Source organism: Hylaeus anthracinus, unplaced genomic scaffold (assembly GCF_026225885.1).
Source record: "Hylaeus anthracinus isolate JK02 unplaced genomic scaffold, UHH_iyHylAnth1.0_haploid 18686, whole genome shotgun sequence".
NCBI lineage: Eukaryota > Metazoa > Arthropoda > Insecta > Hymenoptera > Colletidae > Hylaeus > Hylaeus anthracinus.
In genome coordinates, this window is record NW_026534792.1 from 483 (window position 1) to 8,024 (window position 7,542).

General features: G+C 36.5%; 1 non-coding gene and 1 pseudogene across 1 annotated transcript; both read left to right on the forward strand.

Annotated features, from left to right (window-relative positions):
• Positions 1 to 210: 210 nt before the first annotated feature.
• Positions 211 to 3,422, forward strand: LOC128892813 (phenoloxidase-activating factor 2-like; annotated as a pseudogene).
• Positions 3,423 to 3,958: 536 nt separating this feature from the next.
• Positions 3,959 to 4,030, forward strand: Trnah-gug (transfer RNA histidin (anticodon GUG)). The gene has a single exon. It is a non-coding gene; the product is annotated as a tRNA-His (tRNA).
• The last annotated feature ends 3,512 nt before the right edge of the window (positions 4,031 to 7,542 follow it).

Here is a 7,542-nt window from a genome sequence, read left to right on the forward strand (position 1 = left end):
TCTTAGAAATAAAAAAAATGGTGGAGATGTTAATGTACTGCAGTTGCATCTTCATAATAATTGAAAATAGAATACACTTAAGGTGTAATACTTAAATTTCTCATATATTATATACAAGATTTATTTTACAAATAAAAAGAACAGTTCCTATGTTAACGAGATCGACTTGAACTTTTGTTCCAGGTTTTCCGCGTGTTCCTCGGCGGACGAGGTTTGCTGTCGAGCTGCAACAACCGGGGTGCAAAGTGGTCGTAATTTACAAGATGGAACGGCGGAGAACATAATGAACGGAGAGGCTTCGTTTTCTCAAGTGGGATGCGGCCTCTGGAATAGGACGTATGCCCCAGGTAGGTGGTGAAAGTCATTTAGAATTCATGGATTTGGTAAAAATATCCTGTGAAGTATTCTTGAAAATATTCCCCCTTGACTCGTGCCCTTGGAAAAATGTGCCGTGCCCCATTAGGAAATTTATAGCTCCCATCGAAAATCATTGTTACACAAGGGTTGGGATCACCAGTGCTGATGCATCTTTCTGCTAACGTTTCTTTTTATAGTTCTCTGCCTTTAGGGTTGGCGACTCTTGAGACTCGCTGTGACCTCCTCAAGAGTGTAGAATAAATTAAGTTCAACCGACTCGTATGGTTTTACTTTCACCCCGCGGACGAACAAGCTGAAACACGCAAACTCAATAGATTTTGGTACAATAATAGATCGCAATAATCTCAACAAGTAATAAGAACTAGAGTGATTATAAGCGAATTAATAACATATAAACCAGACGGTGAAATATCTACTTACGTTAAGTTCAAGAGGCACAAATATTCCTCTTTGTTATATTTGTAATAGATTTTAAATTAAACCGTGCACTGCACAAATCGATCAACCCCTCTTCTTGAAAACTCTTAAATTTTAGTGTCAACGCACTTGGTCTAGAAGTAACTTGTTATATTTCATCGCATTTCTCGACTTTTTGTTTATATGGAGTTTTGTGCAATGAACGACTCAATTATTACTAAATAGTTTAGTAGAAAAACAAATGGTTTCGTTTTCACAGCACAGCCGTACCCTGCGGGCAGTGGAAGAACCTACTTCGCGGAGTTTCCATGGATGGTTGCCCTCCTAACGGTGCAGTCGGATGGCAAGTACATGTTCCAATGCGGTGGATCGCTGATCACCAATAAAGCTGTCCTAACAGCCGCTCATTGCGTCAACAAGTAAGCATAGACCAATCCTGGCATACTTGAAGTCTGTGAATTCCAATATCTGAAAAGGCAGAAGCAATAGCACCTGACAGGTGCAAAGGAAAACTATTTAGAAACTCTGGATTTTTAATTTTAATATAAGTGTACTCTGGCTTGCTAGTTTTGAAACTACAGTTCAAACAATTAGCAAACCTGTTCTATCGGTTCATGAAACAAGAGTATTTAAAATACGATTACTTATTTATCTTTGCACCCGTTAAGTCGTTGTTACTTCCATCTTTACATCTCTTACATTTCTTCCATCTTATAAGAAACAACTGTTTTCAGCCTGAGCAACAATAGATTGGTGGCGCGCATCGGTCAGCTAGACTTGGAAAAAGGACCCAAAGCTCAACCAGCGCCCTATCAAGATGCCAACGTTAGGGTTGCTGTGACCCACCCTTCATTTTACAGCGCAGCTCTGTTCAATGACATCGCAGTGCTCATTTTAGACAAACCAATCAATCAAAGCATCAACGCTGTTCCCATTTGCATACCGCAACAGGGATTGATTTTTCCTGATGGCACCCAGTGTATCGGGACAGGCTGGGGAAAGAACTCTTTTGGTGAGCTTTCTAAAAGTTCTGACCTACATACTAATGTCCAATAGTAAAATTACATAGAGAAGATAAAGAAAGAAAGATAAGCAAGTGTAGGAATGGTGGACTAATTACGATCAAAACTTTTGGGACAACCTAATACATAAAGATTCGCAGTCTAGTTATGACTATTCAAAACGGAAGACGCGGGAGTGGTATTTTGAATCCAACCTCTCATGACTCCTCACAAATGGCGCGAGTGTCTCTATTTTGCAATTAGTTCTTTCAAAATGTTGGAATATGAACAGTCAACCTATTAATCAATTGTCCAGGGTGTTTATATTTGTCCTGTCTTATTTTAAATAGTATTTACACCCTATAGTATGATAGGAATATGAACAATCAACCTGTTAATTAATTGTCCAGGGTGTTTATATTTGTCCTGTTTTATTTAAAATTTTATCCACCTTGGCCCTTTCTAGACAACCCCATGTGTCTTACTCTATAGTATAATATTATAGGTACATATTAATAGCATTATGATTGCCGAAATTTGTATAAAGTTCATTATTATGTCTACCTCATGGTTAGGGTGTGAAGTGGCCTTATAGCTAAATAACACGTTTTCTCGGATATTTAAGACAATATAATAATAAACTTTTATTTTTTGATTTTCGAATCCCTGCACTCGGCCGACACGTTGACAATATTGCAGGTGGTGCGTACCAGACCGAGCTGAGGAAGGTGGAGATTCCCATTGTAAGCAGGGCCGATTGTCAAAGTCGACTTAGGACCACGAAATTGGGCCCATATTTTCAGCTGCATGGCTCGTTTTTGTGCGCCGGGGGGGCAAGTAAATAAGGACACGTGTCAAGGGGACGGTGGGGGTCCTTTGGTCTGTCCGACGGCCACCGGCCAATTCTTTCAGGTAAATCGGCTGATTGTAAACTAATTTGCACGCTGCGCTTTTGTGTTAGGTATACTTGGCGAACGTCCTTTCGAAAAAGAGCGTCGCTTTGAGGATCCTTTTGACATCACGTGCCTCTGATATGTTTTATATCCAAGGTATCCGTGGTGAAACGTTTTCAAATACAGTTTTAAATACAGTTTTAAATACAGCGAAGAAAAATACAGTTTCGAAGGAATTGAAATTTATTTATTAATCGATTCATTAAATTTTTTCTCTTTTTACTGACAAGTGTTTTTTTCTTTTAGGCTGGCATCGTGTCTTGGGGGATCGGTTGCGGCACGTCGAATGTACCCGCTGTTTATACAAACGTCGCTCAGTATACACAGTGGATCGATCAACAACTGGCAACTTACGGAGCGTGACAGTACGTTCTCAAATTCTTGTTCGATCTGGTTCTTTATACAAACGTGTACATTTTAAAATCGCAATTTATGTGTAAGGAACTTGGAGTTAGAATGATTTAATATTGACAGTACCTGTTCACTTCAAATGAGCTAGGAAAGCGACGGTGGAGAAGGAAAATATTCCTTGCAAAATTTTTAGCGAGATACAATAACCGATATTTTTTAAAGCGATCTACTTCGACGACGAACTGCAAATAAAATGAATATTTTTTAACCTTTCCCTTTTTTTTTAATCCACTCTCCGATTGGTGAATTTTTGGTACGTTAATAATTCGTTGTAGTTGAGAATAGTTATCGAGCTGGAAGATAAATTGCGAAGATGGCCTAATTGTTTGACCCAGTACCCCGGTGATTCCACGAGTGGAAACGATAGGAATATTATAATTAATATTAATATTAATATTAATATTAATATTAATATTATCCCTAGGATATCGATAGGATATTATCACTTCGCCGGAAATGTATGTTTTGTTCTTTAAAAGCAGAATCACTTTTTAGCCTAAATGAAAATATTAATTGGTACTATCAAAACAAAGTTAATTTAATTCACGTTCGTAGAGTAAAGGATCACCTCATGTTGCATTTCTTTCGATCGTTTTGAATATGAAAATTAAAATTGTAACTCTCAAAGCTCCAACTAATTCGAATGCCGCTCTTTTGATTAGATACACTTATGCTGATAACAACCTGCACGAGACGGTCCTGATTAGAAGATTAGGTGATTATCTTAGGTAAGACACAAATTTATCTTAACATATTTAGTCAATGTAAAATTCGAGTCTGTGATCAATTCTTCGAATAGCCGTGATCGTCTAGTGGTTAGGACCCTACGTTGTGGCCGTAGTAACCCAGGTTCGAATCCTGGTCACGGCAATGTGCACAAGTTCACATTGTCACGGTGGAAGTTTATTTTTTATTTATACTAACAAAGTATCTCGTATATATCGCGCAACAGAAATACTTTAGATTGCCAAACGTCATTAATTATCATATTTGCAAATATTAATCTCGGTAAAGTATTAACTTCTTGAGGGATACTGGTGCGTACGTGTGCATTTAATATCTGAGTTGTTTATAACAGTTTTGCTTGGAAATTTTCATTAGAAGCGTAATAAAATATTTGCAATTAAATATTCACAGGTAAACATAAAATTTTTGTTCGTTTCTAATAAATAGTCCCTCAAGAGGTTAACGGAAACATCTAAGCATATTGCGGCAACAAACGGTGTTCATAAAAATATTGTTTACAGTCTTGATAAATAGAAAATTGAAATTTGTATGGAAAGTCGCAACACTGTAATTAGGTTCTCGTCATCAATTATTTGCTTATCGTTACATGCCATGCAATTTGATGCAAATGCAGCGATAGGAATTACCGTGAAATCTGCGTGTGGCATCGAAAACTATTACTCGACAAACATTGTTGCGACCCATTATTAATACGCAACGTGCATCCATTTTTCTCCCTTTTAACCGACGTCGAAACCAGTGGTGGACAGTCTTTTTTATTACTAGACCAAATACGTAAAATAAAATAGTAGCTACAAAAATAGCAAAAAGTAGCTATAAAATTGTAGTTAAATATTTTATTCAAATCTATTAACAAATACTGCATTGACCATAAGTGATTTGTTCAGAGCAACAGAGTACACGAATCATGCCGTTCAATGCACAAATCGATTAGCTTCACCGGTCACATAAAAAATTATAACATTACAGGCGATTTCTTTAGTTATTCTTTCTTACTAATTTTATGTACCGTTAGATGAAAGATAGATCTATATTTATACATTCTACAATATTTATCTGAATTTATATCATAAAGGGAATTTTAACAAACAATGTACTTTATTTCATCGTATTTGAATTTTTTGTTTTATGGAGTTAATCGATTTGTGCAATGAACGTCTCAGTTATCGAATAATAAATTTATTATTCAAATAAAATGTTACCTACCCTTGAAGGGTGAACTTTGCGCACCACTGATCTAAACTGTTGCAAAGTAAACGAACCATTACGGAATAATCTAAAATAAAAATCTTAAGAAATCAAGAAGATCTGAAAGATCGATTCTAATTGCTTTCGAGACACATTCGAAGAACTCGCAGTTAAGGACTACATTTGACCTTAACACAGAAAATGTAGGGAATTCTGAGAACACATTGAATTCTTCGCACGTTATTAAAGAACGACGCTTGGAATTTAATTCGAGATCTCAGAAATGAATTATTGTTTCTACGAGTAATTGCAAAACTGACATAAACGTGAATTGCTTGTCGAATAGGTAAACAGCAAGTAGCCTCCATCATCTCAAAACATAAATATATTGGGTTGGGTAATCAGTTCGTCGCGTTTTAGTTTTTCTTTTATCCTACAAAGCTGCGATCATCGTTGCCTTGAGTAATTTAATTTTTTATTATTTTTCGAGCTTAGAAATGAAATTTCTAACTCAACATTTTCGACATCTGCCTTTCTTCCGCTTTTCATCGAGGCAAATCCTCCGAGCGGCTGCGCCAGCTTTTTTACGAATCTTATTACGAACTTATTAGCCAACCTAATAATTTTCTCAGAGAACAACATCAATATACATATGTCTAAAAAATAATAATTTCATTGTACTCTGGAGGTCCGTTAAAAATGTTTTCGTTTGGTATTGTCTTTATCGACAATAAAAACATAGCCTTGCACCACGGAAACATGTTCCGCCGGAAACAGGAACAGGACAAAACAAAAATTGTATCGCGAAAGGAAATTGAAGTTCCTTCCGTTTCAAAGGGGGGATTTCCGTTAGGAAGATAATTCTCATTCGAGTAATAATTCCGATTCTTTTTTATTGAAAAATATAAGAAGTGCAAATATAAACGTCTTCGTTAGACACATTTATGGATTTTTAGGTATGTTTAGAGTTTATTTACGTGTCAAGGCGTTTACGAAATATAAATTAGTTAGATGTCCACTAGTTAGATGTTCTGGCGTGAACCACTTGACGACAAGTGGAGGTCGGTCCTATCCTTCAACTTCGTCGACAGCTATTCTAACAGGACACTCTAGAATTTAGAGTCTACATCTGCTAGTTAAACTAGCCTAGTTTATACAAGGACTCGGCCAGTCCCCTATTGTAGACACAGGTCAACGATTGGACTACTCGACTTATCGTCAAGTTTAACGCTAGCCAGATCTTCAAAAATCATTATGTGTGGTCTAGATAGGGGATAAATTAAATTCTTATCCAAATATTGGGTTTTCTGGAAAGTCCATGCCGGTTTTTAGTAAGCGGCGCAGGTCTGAATATCTCGGAATCGTTGGAAACAAATAACAAGTGTACATCCCTTAAAAAGTGGAAAAGTTTCAGAACAAAATGGTACATATATAATTCAATAAAAATAATAACATTACAGACGATTTCTTTAGTTATTCTTTCTTACTAATTTTATATACGGTTAGATGAAAGGTGCATCTGTATTTATACATTCTACAATAGTTATCGGCATTAGGCCTAGAATTATTGTTGTTATTCTAAAAGATGACAGGTCTACTTTATAATTCAAATAATTGTAGGAGCATAATAATAAGCAAAATTCGGGCCCAGAATTAATTTCAATATCTGACATAGAGACCGATAATTTTCATTATTACTGGTCTCGATTTCTCGACGCCTGCGACTTCTGAAAAACCCAGTGCTCATACGCATCTCGTACAGAGCACATCGCGAAGAGCTAAGGTGACGCGTACGTGTGTTGTGTTGATGCCGAATCAAGGAATTGTGAAGATCAAGTGGGGGAATTCTCATAAATGCTTGGAGCTCGACTTCTGTGTGTGTAAACGAACATATCGCGAATCCACTGGCCAGCGCGACGCAATCGCGAGTTGTTCCTTGGCGAGAGAACTCGTAGTTCGTTATCTGGGATCAGTTCTTGGTGAGTGATATACAATTTTTCACATTTTCGGAAAGCATCTGGGTAAATCGATACCAATGAGTTCGTAATCGAATTTGAAAATCGAGTCGAGGATCGAGGAAATCGTGAAATTCGGTAATTTTATTGTTTTAATGACTGTATCGTTGTGAGTTTGTGACAGAGGTGAGCAGTGATTAATTAGTTAATTAGTAATTTGTAATCTCTCGATGATTTTTCATAGTTTATAAATCTTCGGTGATCAGGTATATTTTTCCTCGCGTATTCGATACATTTTATAGTATCGCAAATATATTAATAAGAACCATTCTTTTATGAACTAATTGTAATACAGAGAATCCTTTCTTTAACAAATAACATGTATAGTGACCTATGGTCAGATTAAGTGGTCCTTAGCATATCGAAACACCACTAATATTAATACAAATTTTCCCCAAGACATCCTTATTCATTTAAAAAAATTACATTTCG